We start from the raw sequence: 23,754 nt of genomic DNA on the forward strand, positions 1-23,754 counted from the left end.
CCAGATTATCAGCACCTGAATAGGCTCAAATCAAGTTGCCTATTTAGATGATAAAGCTTAAACTGCAAACCCCATAGTACAGATGTGCCAATGTGATGTTGGAACCTGCCTTAGCTTATTGAAAACAAAACACAAGAACAGCCCTGCTGAAGGAAGCGTCTGTAAATGATGCAGTGTATGTTATGTGAACAACCAGGAAGTTTACAACACATTAAATCAACTGACAACCTCATTAGACTCTAGGGATAACCAGGGTTGTTGTTGTTTGTTTGAATTTTTACAAAAAAATATAAAAGGGGCACCTTTCCTAGGGTCTGTGAAATGTTTTCATTTTTTCTTTGAAACCAGAGTATCATCTGTTTAAATGAATACTTTATAGCCTGTCCACTGTTTTATTAATAGGCTTGTATATAAAGTGTAAATATATTAAAAATGAGAAACCTTGCCCAATATATTGTTGTTAATCCTACTATTAAGTGGGCAATGGTTAAATAATTTATTCTGTTAAAATTATACATATTACAGCAAGCTGGGGCTTGGCAATAAGAAAATGCTGTAGTAGCGCAGACAAACTGCAATGGTTTATTAATTCAGTGCCTTCCAATGAACAGCAGAGGGCACAAATTCTCCAGAAGTTGGCCTTGTCCCTAGTCTTTGTCAGTAGGAATGTGCTAAAAACATTTAGACAAATCTAAATGAATCAAGCTTTGAAGAGTGAAAAATAAAGCTTAAATGGAAATGTAAGGGGAAATTGAGGATGGTGATGTTTCTCATATATATATATATACACACACACTCTCATATTCTAGATACTACATAAAATTGTGTGTCTATGCATGTGTGGGTATGTGTATGTTACTAATATATGTAGATTTTGTTTTATACATACGTACATGATGATGTGGTGTAAATGTCTTAGTAGGAATTTCATGACTGCATTACTCATGGGTGATGAAGCCACAAGTGAATTATGCAGGTCATGCTAAGTGAGTGCCAATCAAAAGCTTTATACCACAACTTACTGTTTTTTGTATATAACACATGTTTCAGAAAGTGATTTAGAAATATATTGGAGAGTTTTAAATACATTTATTTGGACTATTTCTTGCATCTCTTCACCTGCGGAACTAGGTGTCTTTGCTACCACGAGCCTGTGCTCAAGTCCCATTGACTTCAGCGGGTCTTAAACACATTCTGCATAATTCACTTGTGGCTTCATCACTCATGAGTAATGCAGTCATGAAATTCCTATTAAGACATTTATACCATGTCATCGTGTATGAATTAAGCATCAGCTGAAATGCTTTGCCAAACTAGGGACTTAATCACTATCTTGGGGACCCTCCAGATCTAGAAGCAATTATGTGTTCCCCTCTACAGAGCTAAAAACCTCTCCTCTCTGATGGCATAAAGCTCTGGTTCAAGCTGTGCAGGGCTGTGAATCTTGGAATGGGAATAACTGGAAAGCATGAGCTCACTGAGGTATTGTGACAATAAGTGTATTAGGTAAGGTGCTCCGATACTATATATGTATTGAAGTGATTGACACCATCTATACTCTCGTTGTTTGCAAATGTGCAAGAGATTGAACTTCAGGGCCCATAGAAGATTGTAAGCTCTTTAGGGCAAGACCGTCTTAAACTAGGTGTTTGTACAGTGTCTAGCACAATATTTATGACCTTGATTAGGCCCTTTAGGTGCTATTGTAATATTAATAATTCTATTATTATTAATTAATCAGGCTATTTTGGACCAAAGAGCTTATGGATTCCACGGTAGAGCCACTTAGTGAGAGAGCTTTGCTGGCAGCTTTCTCCTGTATGTACCAAGGGAGCTCCAGTGCAATCGCCTTTGCTGATCTCAACTGTAATGGGATGGTGGAAGGAAAAATGTAGTCTTTTCTGGCAGGCAGAGTCATGGGCGGCTATTTAGGACTTTATAGTCAGAACCATCACATTGAACTCTCCCCAAAGCCAGCTAACAAGCAGTACAGCTCATGGGAGGCTGATGTCACCTACTCCTGGCAAGGCACTCCACTCTGGAAGTGGGCAGCTACATTCTGCCCCAGTTTCAGCTTCTCAAATGATTTAAGGTGTAGCTTCATGTAGAAGGCATTGCAATCGTTCAACGACAAAGGAATGGATGAAGATTGCAAAGAAAGCTGTTCTGACCATAGCTGCTGGTTCTCTAAACCAACAGTTGCTTCTAACCAGACCTCAGACTCCGAATGGCAGGTGCATATCTTCAGTCAAGGAGGTAAATACAATCTCCAACATAACTTCAGGTTGTTTCTCCGTACCTATCAATGCCCATTGTATTCTGATTAGTCCGCAACCCCCTGAAAATCTGAGATAAAAATCCTTCTTAAATCACAAATCCTCCTAGTCCTTTTGTACCCATGTAAAAATCACCATGAAATTAGTTTTTGTAAGCTGTATCAACACCATTAAATAAATCTGTTATTAGCTACTGCTTATCTTTGTATTTGAGAGGTGTCTGGGAGCGGAATGATTTGGATAATGGCAGTGGGGATTGTAGGGTGTTGGGACAGCTGAAAAGAGTTTACCTGTGCTATGCATGACTCTAATCTATGGTAGTAGCCATGGTTCTTCACTTTCATAAGGCCTAAGTTTGTTCAGACAGAACGGTGTGTGCGTGTGTGTGTGCGCGCATGCACATGTCACATAAACATACACTATGATAAAATGGGAAATCAAGTAAGAAACACAAAAGTAACTGTTTCTGAAACCACACAGGTATCCAGAAGGCGGCAATGTTTGAAAAGGATAAAGAGACAAAGTGGAAGTGGAATGTTGGGCATTTAACCTGCTCTCCCCCCAAAACTCCCAAAACAAAACAGACAAACCCCAAGTATTAATAAGTTTATTTAAATGGAGAGAAGCTGAGCTTTCTGGAGCAGCAGAGATGAAAGTAGGCGAGCTTCATCCAGCATCCAATATATAAAATGCTGATCTTTTGAAGTTAGTGTGATTTATGGTCAGAAAAGTGACTGTAAAAAGGCTGCCTTATCGGTTTTATGAGCAGATTTGTTAATGTTAACAGTGGAGTCACGCCTATTAATCAATAATACATGTGAATTTTAATGAGTAGTTCTTCTGCTTTGAAGAGCCACCTCCTTTGTGTACTCCAAGCACCCTGGTCCTTTTATAATCTTTTAGAGGCCACTTCTAGTTGTATTATGATTTACTGGAGGAAGAAATCCATTTTGTAAGAGTATAGATTATTGCTCCGTATGCCTGTTTAACCTTGGAAGAGGTGTCTGGTACAGTAATGGGTTCTGTTGGTTATTTGAGGAAAAAAATGCAAGTCCTGCATGGAGTTTTAATTGTCCAGGTGCCCTGATTCTGTATGGTGCTGGGTAATCTGTTTTCATTTCATGACCAGTATTGAGCTGAGGGTGAGGGGGTATTTTCAATGCCACTTTATGTTCTTTAAAAAAGGTTTTTTTCCCCTCTTCTATGTACTTGACCATTTTAAAAATTAAGCCAAAATCCATCTTCCACAAAGCCTTCTAGGGTTGATTCCTTCCCTGACTGTCCAGCTCTCTTGGAGTGAGAATGTTGGCCTGCGTTTTCCATTTGTCTGAGGTAGACCATAAACTACTTGGAGTAAAGGCCTAATCTACAGTACATGTCTGTGAAGCACTTTATCAATAGTCATACCCATAGTGCTCTCAATCAACGATTAATAATAATTTTACTTGTTGATTAATGTATATATTTACATGCAGATACCAGCTTGTTGCAATATTTACTAAGTACCTCTTCTCTTTCTTTCTTTTATACATTGCATACATTCAGAAAAACCTACCACACACTTTTATATCAACGGAGGCTGCAGCCATTTCAACTATAGATAAGGGTATAATCCTACAGAGAAACAATGGGCTAACTTAGAGTCAGTTACACTGGTGTAACTTTGGAGCAGTGCTGCTGAAGTCAATGGAATTGCTTTGAATTTGCATGGAGATCAGAGTTTGTCCCGCTCCTTTTAAATAAGATAAATATCTTGAGAGGAGGAACTCCCCAATGGTTTAACACCACTCTTTGGCCTTTCTCCAAAGAATAGCCATCAGATACTTGTACTGCTGCTTATTTGATTTCCATTGACTTCAGTAGGCTTTGAATCAGGCCCTATAAGCACAATTTCCTTATTATTAGCAGCTGTGCATTGCTTAACACTGCTTGATCTACTATTCAATTGGCCAGGCGCAATCTGGTGCTTTCAGACCTCAGGAAAATCATTGGAGATTCCATTTGGGCAGTAGGAGATTGTAATGTAATTGGGTTATGGCTACACTAGAGAGTTTACAGCCGTGGAGCTGCAGCAATGCAGCTGTACCACTGTGAGCTCTGTAATGTAACTGCTCTAAGCTGTCCCTTAACTACTCCAGCCTTGCGAGTCGTGATAGCTACGTCGGCGGGCAAAACTCTCCTGCTGATCTAGCGCTGTCTATGCCAGCACTTAGGTCAGTGTAACTTACATCACTGAGGGAGGGTGTTTTTACCGCACCCCTGACCGACATAAGTTATACTGCAGTAAGTGCTAGTGTAGACATAGCCTCAGGGATGTGCTTCTACAAGGGGTAACAATGTTTCTCCTCAATATCTTTTGCCTTGTCAATTCACACATGCGGTTCTAACCTACATATGTTAAATAATAGTAATAAAATCAGTGCTTCATTCATTGAAAGGCATATTTTTCACTAGAGTGTTAGGAAGTTAACTTTGGTAAAGGCAGACTTCTTCTATTATTGGTGTCTGTGTATTTATCCCTTGGTCACTGAGAGTAGACTGCATCATTCTAGCTATAGACTGACTAGCAATGAATTATTATTATTCATTGTACAATGCCTTAGATGGGTGTAGCACTTCACAAAACTATGAGCATTCCTGCCCTGGAGAATTTTGATTGTAAGTTATGACCTCAAATTATGATTCAGGCTTTTATATGGATGTTGATAAGAAAATTAGAGGTAAATGTGTATAAACATCTCAGTCCATCCCTGTAGGTGCAACAGCTGTATTTTGATATACTGTGCTAGGACAACTGTCCTGTAAAAAGATGCATCAGTGGGAATGGTGGTATACTGGCAAATTGTCATTAGTGGCACTGTGATGTTTGTAACTTGGAAATGCCCTCTTGCCTTTCCACCCCAAAGTCATGTATAGGTATCAAAAATTGAGTGGTGGTCACAGCTCCTGCACTGACAGTTGTTTGGCTTTTAAACTACTGAGAATAGCTGGGACAGAGCTAACATTTCTGCTTTCCCTCAGGGCCAGAGTCTTCCCGAAGATGCATGTGAAATGCTTGTTGAATTCTGCTTCACAGGAAGTTGTGTGCAAATATCTCAGGATGAAATTTTCCCTTAAAGTTTGACCTGAACTGTTGCAGGAACTGGAGAAATAAAGGAGGACAGACATGGAAACAACTGAGTTAGATTATAAAACTCCATCCCATTGCAAGGATGGGACATATTATTCCATGATGGGGGCTGCATCAGATATTGAAGTGATACTACACTTGATTTTAGCCAGTAGTACTCAGGGAATAAAGACAGGAGACCAGGGGCCAAATGTTGCTCTTTGATTTACGCACTTTCTCTCTCTCTCTCACACACACACACACACACACACACACACACAATTTCCATTGAGGTCAGTGGAGTGGCACCCAGTTTGGCCTCAAACATGTAGTTTCTTATCCCTGGTGCTTTCACTTATTTTCTCATTTGGTAATTGCAGATACTCCTCTTTATTTCCCCCATTGAAAAGGCTAAATCTCTGCTTTCCATGGCATCCTAATTAAGCCTGCCCCTCTCTCTCTCTTTCTCTCTCTCTCTCTCTCCCCTAAAACCGTAGAAATCAATTTTACTGTGACGCTGAAGATTGACTGTTCATGAAAATGAACAGCAATACATTGTGGGGAGAGAGAAGGTGGGGGGGAAGGGATAATGGGATTTCCCTGACCTAGTGCAAACAGGATTTCACTGTACCCAGATTTTCCATTTTATTGTCAGTGTACAGGATTATTGCTTAGTGATACGATAACGTTATAGCATTTAATCAAAGGTTCCCAGCATATGGGAACTTATTAGGTTTTGTGCATTTTTTAGAGAGAGCTCTCTGAATGCCAAAATAAATGTCTGATTTCATTATCCTTCGGGAGGAAAGCCTGCCACGTTCTCCCTCAGGGGCAGGGAGGGTCTTTGCACTGTGCTATAATCTTTGTTGACTCTGAGTCCAGCAGCAGGGTTTTGGAGAGTGATAATATGCAGTACTGTACCTTGCTCTGGTAACTGCCAAGAGAAGCACAAGGACTCTGTCCTATAAACAAGACCTGAGATGCAATTTCTCTCCTTCTCACAGCCAGTTCTACAGCTTCGGGGCTATTTCTTCCATCAGGCAACAGCAATGAGGAAATATTTTTGCACCTTGTGCAGTTGGAATTAAAAAGCTTGGAAATACCAGTTTTCTTCATATTCAGTTGTTTCTGTTTAAGTCCTGATGTCTTCGTAGTAAGCAAACCTTATGAAAATGTCATAAATCCTTTACATATTTAGCAGTCGTTGGTGGATTTATTCTCTGTAGGAAATTATATAACACATGGTACAATTTAGTGCCTGTCTTGTGTGCTCAGTGAACCCCAGACATGTTTAATATTTCTCTCTCTGAGGTTTAGCAGCATATAAATAACATTTAATAAACAGCCTTGAACTTTAAACAAGCGTAGTCAGGCTTACCACGTCTGCCCAAATTTCATGTTTTAAGTACATTAATAAAACCCTGGCAGGATTGATTAGATCTAGCAGTATTTCCTATTATAAATAAGTTAAATGGCTCTCCTAGCAGCACCATTTGCACTGCCACAGTTGCATTGTTTCACTTGCATTATAGACCCTTACTTTCAAGGATGGACAATTCTGCCATCATACTTCATTGTGGGTTTAAACTTGGTGCCTAAAGTTTCTCCCCAAGACCTAATTTTTTTCCCAAAAGTGTTTTGAAAAATGGCTTGTCCTTAAAGTAATTAAAGTGGAAATAGAGTAGGAAAAGAGGGACTCAATGCTTTTATTTTTCTGTGGTCTTATAACTATGAAAGCCAGCATAGTTTTATTTTTTTAAACAGGAATGTGCAAGCCATATTCTAGAATCCCTTCGTATTTTGTGAATAGAAATCTTTTTTAAAAACCCAGTTGCTATGTTGTTTGGTCTAGAAAATGTTGGATGCATGCAGCACCTTCTAATCATCTTAAATTTCAGAACATTTTTTTCTAATGTAGAGGAGTTGTGGGGTGGTGTCATACACGGGAAGAAGCAAGAATCAGGAGGACAAATGCACTTCATAGGGAGAAGCAAGGAAAATCAATTGGTAATGATAAAAGCTAAGTGAATTGAAGCAAGTGGCGATGGTGAGTAGGTTGATGGTGGAATCTGTAGTCTTGGAATGTCTGGTGTTGGTGCGATAAAGCTGTTGACTTCTCTACCTCCCACAGTAGCTCAGGTTCCTGCACAGAAGTGGTAGGGAGTTCTGCCTCTAGGCCCAGGAGGCTGCTATCAGGGAGGTGGGATGTTTTGATGAAGTAGCTTCATCCCTTTCGGGGTAGTTTCTTTTGCTGTGTTTTCTAGTGGTCCATCAGTATAGTTTGAAACGTCTCGAGGAATGGGGTTTGCACCACTTCCCTTGGTAAGACTATTCACAGTATGTGCAGAGGTCTCAAATTGCTTTGAGTAAAATCATGCAAGCTGCTGTTACCAAACGTCATCACTCCCAGATTTCTGACCTGTTTGGCAGTGCAACATGCAGTACCTCATATCTCTTATTTCTCAAAGAGGTGGTTAATGGGAGCTAAGTGAATGCCAAAAGGAGATAAAGCCTGTCGTGCTTTACATTTTCTGCTTGTTAATTAGAGGGCAGAAGTGCCAATCCAGATTTCAAAATGGTGGACTTAAGTGCTGAAAAGTATCAGAGCTGTTCCCAGTTTCATTTCATTTGATCCACCCACTGATTTGAATAGAGTTTTGTTGGTAATTTTGGAGGGGAGAAAAAGGTATTCTAGCTCAAAAATCCCCTCTTCCTTCCTTCAGCAGAAAATTGAAGTCTGTAGTTTTCACTGGATCCCAAGTGATGAAAAGTCCTATTGCCCAAACATAGTAGTGAAGTGTTACTAAAAGCTGTCCTTGTGCTTCCTGTGATTGAAAAACCCAGAGGAACGTTCAGGGACCAGTTCTCTAGAAATGCATTGGCTAAGTAATGTTCTAAAACAGTTTGTGCTCAGATTCAGAGGGCACTTAGTTGGCAGGTGCAACCATTAAGACAAAGTGAAACTGGCTACTGGGTCTTAGCCCAGGACTAGTCAGCAGAGTGCCCACTGATCTTTGCTCTGCTAGCTTTGCCTAAGACAAAGCAGAATTAACAGAGGACTGAAGGATGCAGCTAGCCATAGGACACCTCCATTCCTACAGTAAATTCAGAACTACCATAAACGGGTGGAGAAACCATCAAAGATCTCTCTTGGCTACAGATTTTGCAGACCCCCATATCAATGTTGCTGAAGTGTCCACTTGCTCTTATAAGCTTTATCTTCAGTATTAACTGAAGATGGCCCTTTTTAGGACTTTTTAAGGCAACCTCCCACCGTTCAGATCTGTGGGGCTCTAGGAACAGGAAGTAGGGGGAATGGTGAAGCTAGTTTAAAGGAAGAAAAGAAAGTGTAAACCACCTGTGTGATGGTGCTATTCATTGTGAAATGGCTGACGTTTCACCACGGTAGTGAGTGAGCTAGCTTTCTGTCTGTAAAATGCTTTGATGTCCTTTAGGATGACCTGAAAAGATAATATGACTAGAGACAGTCAGGACACTTTAAAATTAAAAACATTTTTTACTTAAAAATTGGTGCTTTTTTCATGTGAACTTTTGTGTAAAATTCATTTCATCTTTCAACCATCCCTAACTGCAAATCAAACGTTGCACTAATAGCGAGTGGTGACGATCAGGAGAAAGGGCGTCGTAAGAATGTTTCATAGTACTATGGATGTGCACAGAGCTTTAAGGTCCCTGGGGCAGGGACCATCTTTTTGTTCTGTATTTGTGTAGTGCTTAGCACAGTGGGGTCCTGGTCCATGACTGAGGCTCCCAGAGGCCAGTTAGGCATGAGAAGCAGGATTTGTGATCCAATACTGTAAAACGGGATGCAAACAAACGTAACCAAGTCCGAGGTAAGAGAACATCACCACTGGTTACATTGCCTTCGCAGGTCTAGGAAACAGGTCATATCTCTGATGTCTCCCTTCTCATGGGCTCCTGCTGTTTGCGGCTGGCTAGAGGGGCTTTTACAGAGCAAGGACCTTTACGACGACGACCTGGATTTTGGTGAGGTTGTGGCTTTCCCATGTAGATGGGGAGGAGCGGGACGTGGTGTCTCCAAAGGGGTGCTGGCTAGACTGCTGCAGGGAGGGGACTGCAGGTGAAGTGCTGGACCCTAGATCCAATCCAACAGCCCCCTCGCCCAGCAAATGTGCTTGTGCGTTTTATGATACATTAACCCACTCCCTCAGATGACTCCTGAGGGGCCCTACTTAAATAATTTCTGTGTTGTTGCTGAAGTCTGGTAGTGGGCCTGTGTGTAATGGCTAGGTGATTGGCTTGGGCCCTTATGGCTATACGGAGCAAGGGCCAGGAGATGCACCCTGATCAGACTCCTGCTGGATAATGTGTCCCCTCCTCCTTTCGGTCATTAAAGTTCCAAGAAAAAGAAAACGCTGACGGGAAAACTGAAATAGAGCACTAATCTTGGCTGGGTCGGTCTCTGTTGGCATGGCGGATGGATGTGAGGTGGGAGATGCCACTGGGATGGACATGGAGATGGAGGGAGTAAAGGAGTGCAGCTGCTCACCATTCTGCATGCTGTTAGTAGTCAGCAAACGGCAGACTGCTCCCAGGCCTCGTAGTGCAGTGCTGCTGGCCAGCTGACGGCAGCAGGGCTAGAGTTAGCAGAAGAAGCGGGGAGAATGGGGAAGAGCCTGGGAACGGCAGTGCAGTGGAACTCCTGGCTGCCTGCCCTGCTAATACTTCCTAGTCCCCATGGCAGATGTCAGCTCTTTCTGGCTATGGGACACACCATGAATCTTTGGAACCAAACACCGTGGATCCATGAGCTTCCTTCTATTCCAGGACGTGGATCCATGGATCTTATCTTAATCCATCTCTGTGCAGGTTGTTTTTTCTATCCTGGCTGCTGATGCTATTCACATAATATATAATAATTCAAGTAACTTAATTAACAGTGCTTTATATAGGTAAATTAACATAGGTGAGGTTCCCTATTGGGATCCTCTGTTAAGCAGCAGGATGGACTAGCGAATTGAAAAGATGATGAAGAACCAGGAATTCTTTTGTTTTAATCCTGGCTCTGCACATGATTTACTGTATGACATTCGGCTGTTCACTTAGGCCAATATTTTCAAACTTCCGTGTTTAAAACTAGACACCTAGATCCACATTCAGAGTATGTCTATTCCACAGCTGAAGGAATGATTGCAGCAAGCGCAGGCATACTTGCAGTGGCTTTAATCTAGATAGCTCAGGTAACAATAATAGTGAAGACATAGACTCAGACTTTAAGGTCAGAAGGGACCATTATGATCATCTAGTCTGACATGGTGGCATGGAGTTCATCACAGGCTAGGGGGGACCCTGGGGATGTACTTGGTTTGCTAACCAGCACCAAAGTCCATGTTGACATATCTTCTTCACTACTATTGTTACTCCCTATTGTTACTAGCTAGACAAAGCTAGCACAGGTATGCCTACCAGTGCTGCAATCAGACCTTCATTTGTGGTGTAGATATAGCCCTAGGCTCCTAAACTAATGTGATATGCCTTGCAGAGGTGCTGAGCATCTACACCTCCCATGGATAGCAACAGGACTTGCGGGTGCTCAGGACCTCTGAAAATCACACCACACCTACTTCAAGCACCCAAGCTGAAAAAGTGGCCTTACCCTCTTTGACCCTCAGTCTCCTGTCTTCAGAAATGGGGATAAATACTTTGGAAATGGTAAAGCACTAAGTGCATATGTGCATGATGGAGAAGTTTGGGGGAGATGGGGCATGAATTAATTGGGCAGTGGGGAAGGTGAGGGGAAAAATAAATCAGAATTCCCTTAATTGTGGGTTTAAATCTCAGTCTTAATTTACATCTGTATCTCAGTCATAATGTTCCATTAATAAAGCTTTTTTCATTGAAGATAGAGAACAATGAATGGGCTAGAAGGATTAACAAGGGGAAAGAAATCCACCAAGAGTATTGCTGAGAATCTGAATTGAGTGGTGCTACTGCAGAGTGGTTTACAATGTCATTTGAACCCCATGATTAAGCTGGCTCCAGGTAACTCATTGCAGGTCTATTTTTCATTTCCCATGACATATTGACTCAGTCTGGAAAGTTTTTAAAATAATTAAAATCACTTTCTGTATTTGCGCAGCAAAAATTATAGAAAGTCTTTCACTGCTGTGCTTACTCTACAATTAAAGTGACTTTCAGATGCCTCAGTCAGTGAGTTTGGGGGGAAAAGAGAGGTCTCGAAATGAGCCTGCAAGATCTGAATTTCATCAAAGACTGAGTGTTCGGATCTGGGACAGACTGCTGGGGACTGCAGGTAATGAAGGGAAGTGAGATATTAATCAAAGTAAAGCCCTGAACTCAGGGAGAGGAAATAACCATTAACATCAAAGGACAGACAGATGTGGGGAGGCCTAGGGAGGAAGACAGAAATGGGGAAATGAGGTGGAGTCTAGCTATGGGTGGAGGATAGGAGAGGCACACAACAAAAGGAGGGACTTGAACACCATCTGAAGGTGCTGCTAGGGAGAATTTGAGGGAAGTCCAGCCAAAGAAGGAAGGGTAAGATGAGGGAAGCCCAAGTAGGATTCGTAGGAGCAAAGTAGCTGGTGGGGACCATCTCACAGGGGAGCTCATGATGCTTCTGGGAACTCGATTAAGTTCTGAGCATGGGATTTCATGATGATTCCTGGAGTGCCCTTATTACTTCTCACCTCCAGCTTTGGGGAGAATAACTGCCCCAGTCAGACTGATATGCAATGAAGGAATGGGGGATAAATCATTGCCTTGTGCCAGGAAAACCCATAAAGAAACAAGAGATGAAAAAAGATTCTCTTGAAAACTCTTGTCTGTGGCTAAGTTAGAGAAGCAAGAGAGACACACAGTGTATGTGCAGTACTTGAAAATTTAAGGGGAAACACAAGTGTATGTTTATTTTAAAAGTAGTCATTTCTCACTGTGGTTGGGCAGACCAAATTTTGGGTGACTACAGCTCCCATAAACAGGTATTTTACACTGTATTTTCTGTGCCATCTGTTTACGAGTAATGGAGGTACACTTGGGAGAGGTTAGTACGCAGTAAAGAGGGAAAAATTCCAAAGGTTGCAATTATTTTTTTGACTATCTAAATGCCAATATAAAACTCCATGTGTTGCCGTGCCATCTATTTACGTAGTTTAACTGATGGAGCAAAAACCTTTACCTAAATTAGCACAGTTTTGTTGGATTTCTCCCCCCACCTCCTTCCATTGGTGGAGAAAGAGGAAATATAGACTTTGTCTATATGAGGAAATTGACTAACATAGCTTCAGTAGCTGTTCTTCTGTAGTTATTCCAGAATAGCGCCCCGTGTGGGGACACACTATTCCAGAATAAAAGTCACTTTTATAGCTCTTTTAAAATATCCAACGGCCGGAGGCAGGACACTAGATGGGGATGGCTCTGAGTTACTACAAGGAATTCTTTCCCAGATATCTGCCTGCGGGGTCTTGCCTGCATGCTAAGTGTCTAACTGATCACCATATTGGGGTCGGGAAGGAATTTTCCCCCAAGTCAGATTGGTGGAGGCTCTGGGGGGTTTTTGCCTTCCTCTGCAGCGTGGGGCATAGGTCCCTTGCAGGTTTAAATTAGTGTAAATGGTAAATTCTCTGTAACTTGAAGTCTTTAAACCATGATTTGAAGACTTCAGTAACTCAGCCAGAGATTAGGGGGCTATTACAGGAGTGGATGGGTGAAGTTCTATGGCCTTCCATGGGCAGTCAGACTAGATGATCATGATGGTTCCTTTTGACCTCAAAGTCTGTGAGCTCTAGTGGAATAATTTATTCTGCTGTAGCTGTGCTGATCAGTTTCTCCATGTAAGGCCTTAATCTGTCTGGTGCATTGTTGCTGCAGCAGCACAGGGATATTTGATGTTGTTCATTGAGGACTCCTGTGAGATACATATTAACAAATAGTACGCAATAATTTACCATGACAGTAGGTGATCATTCCATCCCCCTATTGAAGCATCTGTAACTACTATTTCAGGTTACAGTTGCTGCTACTGAGTAAACCTGAGTTAGGCTCTTTAAATCCATGCTTGGGCACTGAAATGAAAGTGGTCCGTTTTTGTTTATAGACGTACTAAACACCAGGTGCTCTGGCTGGGGGTGTGGGCTCTGGTGTGGGGCCAGGGATGAGGGTTTGGGGTGTCGGAGGGTACTCCGGGCTGGGACCAAGGGATTCAGAGGGCGGGAGGGGGATCAGGGCTGGGGGTTGGGGTGTGGGAGGGGGTCAGGGGTGCAGACTCCAGGCAGCGCTTATCTCAAGCAGCTCCCGGAAGCAGCGGCATGTCCCCCTCTGGGTCCTACACAAGGCACGGCCAGGCGGCTCTGCATGCTATCCTGGCTACAGGCGCCGCCCCCGCAGCTCCCACCAGCGGAACCGGTGCTTGGGGTGGGGGCAGTACGCGGAGCCTTCTGGCTGCCCCTAAGCCTAGGAGCCGGAGAGGGGATATGGCGCTGCTTCCAGGAGCTGCGCGGAGCCACAACAGGAAGGGACCTTGCCTTAGCCCCATTGCATCTCCGACTGGACTTTTAACAGCCTGGTCAGTGGTGCTGTCCGGAGCTGCCAGGGTCATTTTTTGACTGGGTATTCCTTTCAAAAACCGGACACCTGGCAACTCTATACCAGAAGCAGGGGTACTCAGCACCTCTGGAAACGAGGCCATTTTTGTTTATTTAATTTCCTAAATATGTATTTGGAGCCCAACTTTAGGCACTCAGGGTGAAATCCTGACCCCCACTAAATGCAGTGGCAAAATTCTCATTGACTTCAATGGGGCCAAGATTTCACTCTCATGTATGAAAGTGTTGCCCAGTGTCTGTATCCAAGGCATTTTATGTACTTTTTTTAATGAGCACAGACGAACTGATTCATTTTCTCTATCACAATGTCAGACCTTTAGCACGTTGAGGGATAGCTGCATCTCTGTCCCCTTTCTAGTCTCTGAGTGCATCCCCTCAGGTGCTGGGCCTCATGCTCCCCTGCGGCAGACTTCTGCAGTTCTGCCACTCATAGGCTGGGCCCTCGAGAGCCCAGTCTATCAACTGTGCTTACCCAGCAGGACTGATGGAGTTTGGGTACCTGGGAGTCGATGACCAGTGGTGTACAGTGATCAGAGAGCCTACCTAAACCAAAGTATTTATTATTTATTTTGCATTAGGAACAAAGCATTAGAGAAAAAGGATTTTAAAACAGTCTACACACAGTCTGTTTTATCTAAAGCCCTACCATCCTGTGAGGACAGCTGTTGTGAGTGGAGATATAGACCAGGACTGGGCAAACTATGGCCTGTGGGCCGGATCTGGCCCATCAGCCATTTTAATCCGGCCCTTGAGCTGCTGCTGGGGAGCGGGGCATGGGGCTTGCCCCCCCTCCGGCACTCCAGCCTGCGACCATGGTCCAGGGCTGCTCCATGGTCCTGGGAACTGTGGCCAATGATATCTGCAGGGGTGGTGCCTGCGGATGGGGCAACATTGAGAGCTGCCTGGCCGCACCTCTGTGTAGGAACCAGAGAAGGGACATGTGGCTACTTCTGGGAGCTGCTTGAGGTAAGCACCACCCAGAGCCTGCCCTCGGAGCCTCCCCCCGCGCTCCTGCCCCAGCCCTGATCCCCCTCCTGCACCCCAAACCTCTCATCCCCAGCCCCATTCTACAGCCCACACCCCCACACCCCCCTCGATGTCCCAACCCCCTGCCCCAGCCCTGATCTCCCTCCTGCCATCCAAATCCGTCAGTCTCAGCCCAGAGCACCCTCCTGCACCCCAAACTCCTTATCCCCAGCCCTACCCCAGAGCCCGCAACCCCAGCTGGAGCCCTTCCCTCTGTACCTCCCCCCTATCTCATCCCAGAGCTCTCTCCCACACCCTGAACTCCTCATTTCTGGCCCCATCCCAGAGACCACACCCCCAACCAGAGCCTTCACCCCCTCCTGCATCCTAATTTTTATTCCCAAATGTGGCCCTTGGGCCAAAAAGTTTGCCCACCCCGATGTAGTCTGTCTGACCTGGTAATCAGAGCAGGAGTCTGGTCTAGTGGATGAAGCAGGCGTCCAGGTTGAGGAACAAAGCCAAGCGTCAGCACCAGAGTCAACTGCCAGTTACCAGAGCCAGGGATCAAGCCAAAGTCAGAACCAGGAATCAAAGCTGAGGGTCAGAGCTGAGGATCAAGGTCACTGAGGACTGGAGGTGAAGCATAAGGGCAGGAGGAGAGGAAAGATCAAGCATGGTTCAGGCACATGGTGGGAACAGGAGTGGCCGAAGCATGCCAAGGCATACGAATGCATATCTGGCACGTAAATACCTGTTCTCACTTTCTGGTGACACTGTAAATAGGAAGAGGGCAGCATTATCTCTTGTAAATGTAAACAAACTTGTTTGTCTTAGCGATTGGCTGACCAAGAAGTAGGACTGAGTGGACTTGTAGGCTCTGAAGTTTTACATTGTATTGTTTTTGAGTGCAGTTATGTAACAAAAAAAAATCTAAATTTGTAAGTTGGACTTTCATGACAGAGATTGCACAACAGTACTTGTATGAGGTGAACTGAAAAATCCTCTTCCTTTTACAGTGCAAATATTTGTAATAAAAAATAATATACACTTTGATTTCAATTACAACACAGAATACAATATATATGAAAATGTAGAACATCCAAAATATTTAATGAATTTCAATTGATATTCTATTGTTTAACAGTGCGATTAGAACTGCGTTTAATCACAATTTATTTTTTTAATCACGGTTAATTTTTGTGTGTTAATCGCGTGAGTTAACTGTGATTAATCGACAGCCCTAATTACTGTTAATTAATTTTTGAATTTCATCCTGCCTTTTGCCATTGTTTGTGTAATTAGCCCTGTTGCATTGGTCAGCAAGGTGACCTTCATTTCTGTTGGTACCAACCCTCCCCCCCCATGAACCTCCCCCACACACGAAAAAAATCTAATTACAAGCTTCACTGTAAGTCCATTTGCTCTGCATCATGTGTGTCAGTTCTGCAGGGCACAGAGGCTTTTAATACTTCTCCTGCCGGTTTCATTGTCTCCCTGCCAGAAGTAACTACAGAAGTTGGATGCTGGAACAGAAATCCTGGATTGGCTGTCCATGCTCCCAATCTTTTGCAGACATTTGGTTTGATCCTAGCCCTCATGGAATAACCAAAGAATCTCTCCAATGTGAAGAATTGCATAATGGCTGTAGCGCATAGAGTTGTACATCATTCAACTCACTGCCTAGTCCTTGGAGTACACCAGGAAAGAGACTGGCCAAAAAGAACCTGGGGATATAAGTGTAAAAACCTTCTGTTTGTTTTTAATCATATGCACACATCACGTAACTCTTCCAGGCATGCATTGTAGAAGAAAGTAGTTTTGTCATTCTTTTTTTTTTAAGAGACTTATAATATTTTACACTTAGATTTTGAGCTGTTTAAATCCTTTTTAAATTAAAAAATACTGAATCTCCCACCCTGTAAGATTTGGTCTTTCAATTGCCCTGGTGAGGTTTTCAAACACTTCTGTGCAGGTGTCATAGTAAATCACTTATGATGTTTTTGGCTTTGTTTTCCAGCATAGCCAACTCTTTTCATTATGCCATTCAGCGTTTTGCATGGTCAAAGGTTGCAAAAATTGCCTTTGGGGGCTCAGTTTCCATTGTTAGTCACTTTTTGCTCTGATTGTATACATGAAAAGAGCGACTTGGCATCCATCCTCTTAATTCTGTCATGGAGCCAGTGAGAGCCCACCCTCCCAATTCCCCCTGCCCACCAAAGCCACATTCAGATAGTTAGTTAGTAGAAGCAGTCTTTGAATGCTGAATGACAAGCGGCTGTGCCAGTGTAAAGATCAGCTGTTCCATACTACAGCGACAACAGGGCTCTGCAGTGGTAAGGCCCTCGTGAATCCATTCCACTGCTTTGACACAGTATTTCACCACAACTAGGCCCCGTGTGTCCCACCCCGGACCCCAGTGCCTGTTTTCTCTGGCGTGCTGCCCCCCGGCAATACCCCAACAATCTCTGTGGGTCTCCCTTCCCCAGGGAGCCCTCACCCACTACCCCCACCTCGCCTCAGTCTGGGCTACTGCCAGTCCTCACCTAGTCCACTCCCTGGGGCAGACTGCAGTATAAAAGCCACTCATCACAGGCAAGGGGGTTTGACCCAGGGCCGCCCAGAGGATTCTGGGGGCCCGGGGTCTTCGGCGGCGGGGGCCCCTTCCGTTCCAGGACCCGCCGCCGAAGTGCCCCGAAGACCCGCGGCGGGAGCCCCCCGCCGCCAAATTACCGCCGAAGTGGGACCCGCTGCTTCAGTCCCGCCCCCACTCCGGCGGTACGTCGGCGGGGGGGTCCCCGCCGCGGGTCTTCGGGGCACTTTGGCGGCAGGTCCCGGAACGGAAGGCCCGCCGCCAAGACCGGCTGCGCCGGGCGGCGGGTCCCGCTTCCCCCGCCCGGCCCCAGCCTCTTACCCCTGGCTCCCTCCTCACCCGGAGCCTCAGCGCCTCGCCGAAACAGCCGCAGCGTGTGGCCGGCGGGGCCTGAGCTCCGTCCCGCTCAGAGCCACGTGGGGAGGGGGCGGGGCTGGGAGCTCCACGCCGAGCGGAGGGAGCCGAGCTCAGCCCAGAGCTCCCAGCCCCGCCTCCTCCCCACGCGGCTCGGAGCGGGGCGGGGCTCAGGGGCTCAGCCGGAGACTCGGCGCTTGGTGCGCTGAGGCTCCAGGAGAGGGGCGGAGGCGGGAGCCTCCGCTGTTCTCTTGGGGGCCCCTGCGGAGCCCGGGGCCCGGGGCAAATTGCCCCCTTTGCCCCCCCCTCTGGGCGGCCCTGGTTTGACCTGCTGCCTTCTTCTACCATCCAGTACCTCTATGGGCCTGGGACCAGGCCCTGCAGCCTGGGGAGTTGCCAGGCTGGAGCTCCCCTGCTCCTCTGGCTCTTCCCCAGCCCTGCTTCACTCCCAGGTACCCTCTTATTCCCCTGCAGCCAGGTCAGTCTCTCTCCACAACTAGAGAAGAGACTCTGCTCAGCTTCTGGCTGCCCTGGCCTTCTTATAAGGCCCAGCTGCCCTGACTGGGGCGTGGCCCAGGCGCAGAACCTTCCCCAATCAGCTTGGGCTTTTTCTCCTAGCCCCTAGCCCTCTCCCAGGGCTGGCTTCTACCCTGTCAGGGCTGGAACGGGTAACCGCCCTGCTACAGTTTGATAAAGGTTTCATTAGCTGAGATTAACGTCAGCATGTATCTTGTGTTGTCCCCCCAGCCCCCAAAAACAATACCTTGCAGTTGTTTGAGTAGCAAGTGTCAATTAAGAGTTGCATGGTTGTGCTCCTGCCCCTGCTTCTGTTGCTGTAAAATGTGGGCTGGTTTCCATAGATGCAGTTCAGAGCCACTGCACATCTCTGATTAAATCTCAAATAAGTGCAGGCTTAGATGTAAACTGAAGCCTCCTCTACCATGAGAGGTGCTGTTGCTAGCATCATGACTCTTACCTTAGTACTATGATTAATAGTTGCATTAGTAGGAGCATTGCCAGCAGATGGAGGGAAGTGATTATTCCCCTCTATTCAGCACTGGTGAGGCCACATCTGGAGTACTGTGTCCAATTTTGGGGCCCCCCACTACAGGAGGGATATGGACAAATTGGAGAGAGTCCAGTGGAGGGCAATGGAAATGATTAGGGGACTGGGGCACAAGACTTATGAGGAGAGGCTGAGGGAACTGGACTTATTTAGTCTGCAGAAGAGAAGAGTGAGGGGGGATTTGATAGCAGCCTTCAACTACCTGAAAGGGGGTCCCAAAGAGGATGGAGCCAGGCTGGTCTCAGTGGTGGCAGATGACAGAACAAGAAGCAATGGTCTCAAGTTGCAGTGGGGGAGGTCTAGGTTGAATATTAGAAAAAACTATTTCACTAGAAGGATGGTGAAGCACTGGAATGGGTTCTCTAGGGAGGTGGTGGAATCTCCATCCTTAGAGGTTTTTAAAGCCCAGCTTGATGAAGCCCTGGCTGGAATGTTTTAGTTGGGGTTAGTTCTGCTTTGAGCAGGAGGTTGGACTAGATGACCTACTGGGGTCTCTTCCAATGATTCTATGATACGGTAACATTTCATTTTCAAGGGGAAATGGAAATATTGTGGCCTGGGAAGGACTGTTTTTTAATAGAGAGACAGTGTTTTTTAATAGGCGTTGTAATGATATCAGGAGCAGCTAAAGAATGACAGCAGTGATTAGCAGCACTAGCAGCTAAAGCCACCATTTCATGCTTTCAGTGTCACAGCATGAGCTCCGAGGGGAACAAACATTTCCTTTGTAGAGAAAAGGATATTAGTATGGAGCACAACAAAGGTTTACAACTTCTAGTGGAAGAGAGAATTTTAGATAGCGTTTTAATCCTATTTCAAGTCTCTAAAGTTTGATGATGTTGGCTCCTAGAGCTGGGAAGGAAAAAATAATTGTTGGTCATTTAGAAAGTTAAAAAAAAAAAAAAGGAGGGGAGGGGAGCAGGAGTGGAAAGAGCTGGATAGCCCTGGGAATTGGTGATGAAATAAGGAGTCAGTTGTCCCTAAGTATCAATTATTATTATTTTAATATGGCCTAAATCAGCATTGGCTGAAAGTCAGTGTCATTCCAAGGCTGTTAAGTGGCCTGTATGAAATGTAGTAAGTGGACACTAGGACCACTTTCTGGTCTCTTTAAAATGCTCCTTCCAGGCCAGTTGTGAGCATTTTAGAGGAGTAGCGAGAGGGGAAACTTGTACCTGGTCTTCACTGTCCACGACTGTCAATCCAGCACTTCTTCCTAGAAATAGGAAAAGGTTTGCAGGGAATACATGTTTGTACCAAGTATGAAGTATAACAAGAACTGGGTCTGTGCAGGAACTAGGTGAGAAATGGGCCAGGCAGTAAAGCTTAACCTGTTTTAACAGCACGTTGAGAGAAATAATATCACAGAGCAATCCAAAAAGAAGCAGGGCAAGAATACTGCAACAGTGATACAGAGCATGATTCAGCAACGCAGCAAGAAAGGTGGCCTTTCCACTGTATATCATGAAGGGAAACGGTACAGCAGTAAATAGGACTATGCAATGATAAACAGCAATATCCAACTGACACGGCAGAAAAAATTAATTTGGGCAGCAGTGCAAGAAATGGGTAATTTGAGGCAGAGTATTAACCATTGGAGCTGTGCAGCAGGGCATGAGTTCAGCAAGCCGTTGACCAAACAGCAGTCCAAATAAGCAGATATGTTTGTAATATAGAAAGCACAGCTGGAAATGTAAGAAAAGTAGGCCTATAGAGTAATTTATACTCTCCAGGTGACCATACAAGAGAAGCACAGGTAAAGCTTCTGTAGCCAAGTATCAAAAACAAATATGGGCAGATTTATTGTCTATACTTCACAACGTCACTAGTAGAACATCATAAACTGGAAACGGGAGGCAAATCCCTCCAAACAACATAGGGTGGCAATGTTAGCAAGCATACAAACACGGCACTAAAGTTGTGTGCTAAAATCTGGGTCTTTACAATAGCTGACAGATCGATCAGGACAGAAATGATTCATTTGCTAACTGATGAGCAAACAGAACGCTACTTGAATATCTTCTAACTGCATGAGGGATTCTGATGATTGTTTCCTACATCTTTGCTGTGATGCTGTGTTTCATTATCAATAAGAACTGTATCAAATTCCATGCTATCTAAAACTTACTCCTACAGTTTAAAAAAATGGAGGTAAGAGAAAATTGGCAGAGAATAACATACACAAGATTTTTACTCCAGTTTGTTCATGGGTAGTAAGTAGAGCTGGTCAAAAAATGCTGAAACTTTCAGTGGAGGAAAATCCAACTTCTTGTTTAAAAAAAAAATTTAGGAAAGCAAACGTTTTTCATAGAAATGTTTTGTTTTGTCAAAAACTCAATTTTCCTTCAAAAATTGTCAACCAGCCCAGGTAATGAACAGGTTTTAATCAGTATGGTAGGACATTTCCCCTACCCAATGTTGCCACCTCTTGTGATTTTTATTGTGAGACTTGCATTATTTTTCTTAAAGCTCCACTGGAAACAAGAGCTTGCATGACAATATCTGCATTCATTTTTTAAAAAATTACATTTCTAGCTCTCATGGTTGCAGAGCAAAGCTAGAAAATGTGAAGCAAGTGCATCCTAAAGGCTCAGACACCAGACAGCAAATTATTTTTTTTTCTTGTTTGAGTAATGAATTGTATGTCATCCTGGTAAGAATGTGGCAGTGCAAAACAAAGACAGACAGACAAGCCTACACTTAAACAAATGAGTGGTATTGACATTAATAGACCTGGACTTCTTGAAACTGCTGACAAATGTTGAATGCCAGATCACTGAGCCATAAAAAAAACACTGCTCCTTTACTTAGCCTTTTTGATGAACGTATTATCTATGACTACAATGATAATCTAGATGCTTTCTGCTTACAAAGTGATAACCCTATACTGGGCCGAATACAGTACAGAACGAAAGGCTCAGAGTATATTAGCCCCATCTACTACTGAGTGAACAGGAAGCACTTTGACTTAGTGCTATTAATTACTATGCTGAAACTTAAAATTAAAGGTACACAATGTACAATGGCAAAAATTGAGCTGTCAAACAACTTTAGTATTTGTTGATGTTTAATTTTTTTATCCCTTTTGTCTTTTCCTTCTGTGACGTATGGCTAGAAAGAGTTAAACATCCTGCAAAATAAATAACCCTCATAAAACATGTAGGGAGATAATGTTTGTGGTTTTGTGTATTTACATATGTATGAGTAGGGTCGACAATGTAATCAACAGTCCCTGTCTATGCTGTATTCTGATAATTCAGAGGTCAAAAGAACATCCTATCATTTAAATGAATTGTAAACACGGGATATCTCAGTATTCCTCTCGCTTTGAAATATATTGTGAATGGTGGAGGAATAAGCAAATGGCTTTGTTAATTCGTATAGCTAAGTACCGGTGATGGACCTCCTCCAAAGTCATCCTAATTACCTTTTGTTCCCTGAGGAAATCCCAACTTGTCAAAGAGGAGGTGAAATTGTATAAAAGATCCCTGGGTCCTGATTCTGTCATCTCAGATCTGCTTAGACTTCATCAAGGGAAGTTTGAGTCACAAGACTGAGGTCCCAGTTATGCTGGTACACCCTGAATATGAGATTTGGACATTGGACTATAACTTATGAACTATTGCTGAAAGAACTCTTTGCAGCTACAAAGCTCATCATTTCTGCTATGGATCTGAACCTCAATGAATTGAACTCATGTCTGTATGTATATTGATCTTTTAACCATACTCTCTTTTGTTTTGTTTTTTTTTTAAATAATTTTAGTTTAGTAAATAAGAATTGGCTGTAGCGTGTTTTTGGGTAAGATCTGAAACATGCATTAACCTGGGAGGTAATGTGTCCGATCCTTTGGGATTTGTAGAACCTTTTATTTTATATGGTGAAATAAGATTTACAGAAATTTTCATCTTATTTGACCTGGGTACCTGGATGGAGGCCTGAGGTTCGATCACTTTAAGGGAACTGTGTTGTTTGGACTTCTGAGTAACCAGTAAAGTAATAAGCTGTTTTATGCTGGCTTTGTGAATCTAAATATTGGAATATCCACCAGCTCTATGGGGGTTGTCTGTCCCATTTTTTTGCAGTTCACCATAATTGAGTTACCATAGCTGGCCCCCACTGGTACACCGGTCACACCTGCTTTTTTCTCATCATTTCCATTTCTTTTCTTCTTTTTCTTTTCTTCATTTACATTCTTTGTTTTCTCAGGGTCGACAGGTCCCGTCATACAGGACAGCAAAACACTTGTCCCTAAAATAAGTGTTATTTTTGTTTGCTTTGGGAGAATTAGTCTTTCTGAAATATGAATATAATTTTAAATGTAAACAAATTTAAGACCATGTTTCTGGTGAGAACATCTTTACTGACATGGATAGCTTTTAAGGGCAGAAGGCCCATATGAAGGGTCCATTTCAACATCCTTCATAACACAAGCCATAGAATTTCACCCAGTGATTCCTGCATCAAGCCTATAACTTCTGTTTGAGCTATAGCATATATTTCAGAAAGCTATCCAGGATTAATTTTAAGACTTCAAGTGATGAAGAATCCAGCCTGTCTCTCAGTAAGTTGTTGTACCGGGTTATTATTCACTGTGGAAAATGTTGCATCTTCTTTCTAGTCTGAATTTGTCTAGCTTTAGCTTCCAACCATATAGATAGAGCTGGTCAGAAATTTTCAGATGGAAAGTTTTTTTCTATCAGAAAATTATCATTTGTCAAAACCAACACATTCCACAGGAGCTTGTTACTTTTACTTTTGTGAAGGAAACAGTCAGATTTCTCCTG

General features: G+C 43.8%; 2 long non-coding RNA genes across 3 annotated transcripts in view; both read left to right on the plus strand.

Annotated features, from left to right (window-relative positions):
- Positions 1-16,791, plus strand: part of LOC120400776 — a 59,382-nt gene extending 42,591 nt beyond the window's left edge. Inside the window, exons 2-4 of the long non-coding RNA XR_005596077.1 lie at positions 9,278-9,393; positions 11,270-11,409; positions 16,459-16,791. This is a non-coding gene — a long non-coding RNA (uncharacterized LOC120400776). The remainder of the gene's footprint in view (positions 1-9,277; positions 9,394-11,269; positions 11,410-16,458) is intronic.
- LOC120400774 overlaps positions 1-23,754 on the plus strand; it is a 276,808-nt gene that overhangs the window by 95,626 nt on the left and 157,428 nt on the right. The gene's annotated exons all lie outside the window — the stretch shown is intronic.

The sequence above is a fragment of the Mauremys reevesii genome, linkage group 3 (assembly GCF_016161935.1).
Source record: "Mauremys reevesii isolate NIE-2019 linkage group 3, ASM1616193v1, whole genome shotgun sequence".
NCBI classification, from domain to species: Eukaryota; Metazoa; Chordata; order Testudines; family Geoemydidae; genus Mauremys; species Mauremys reevesii.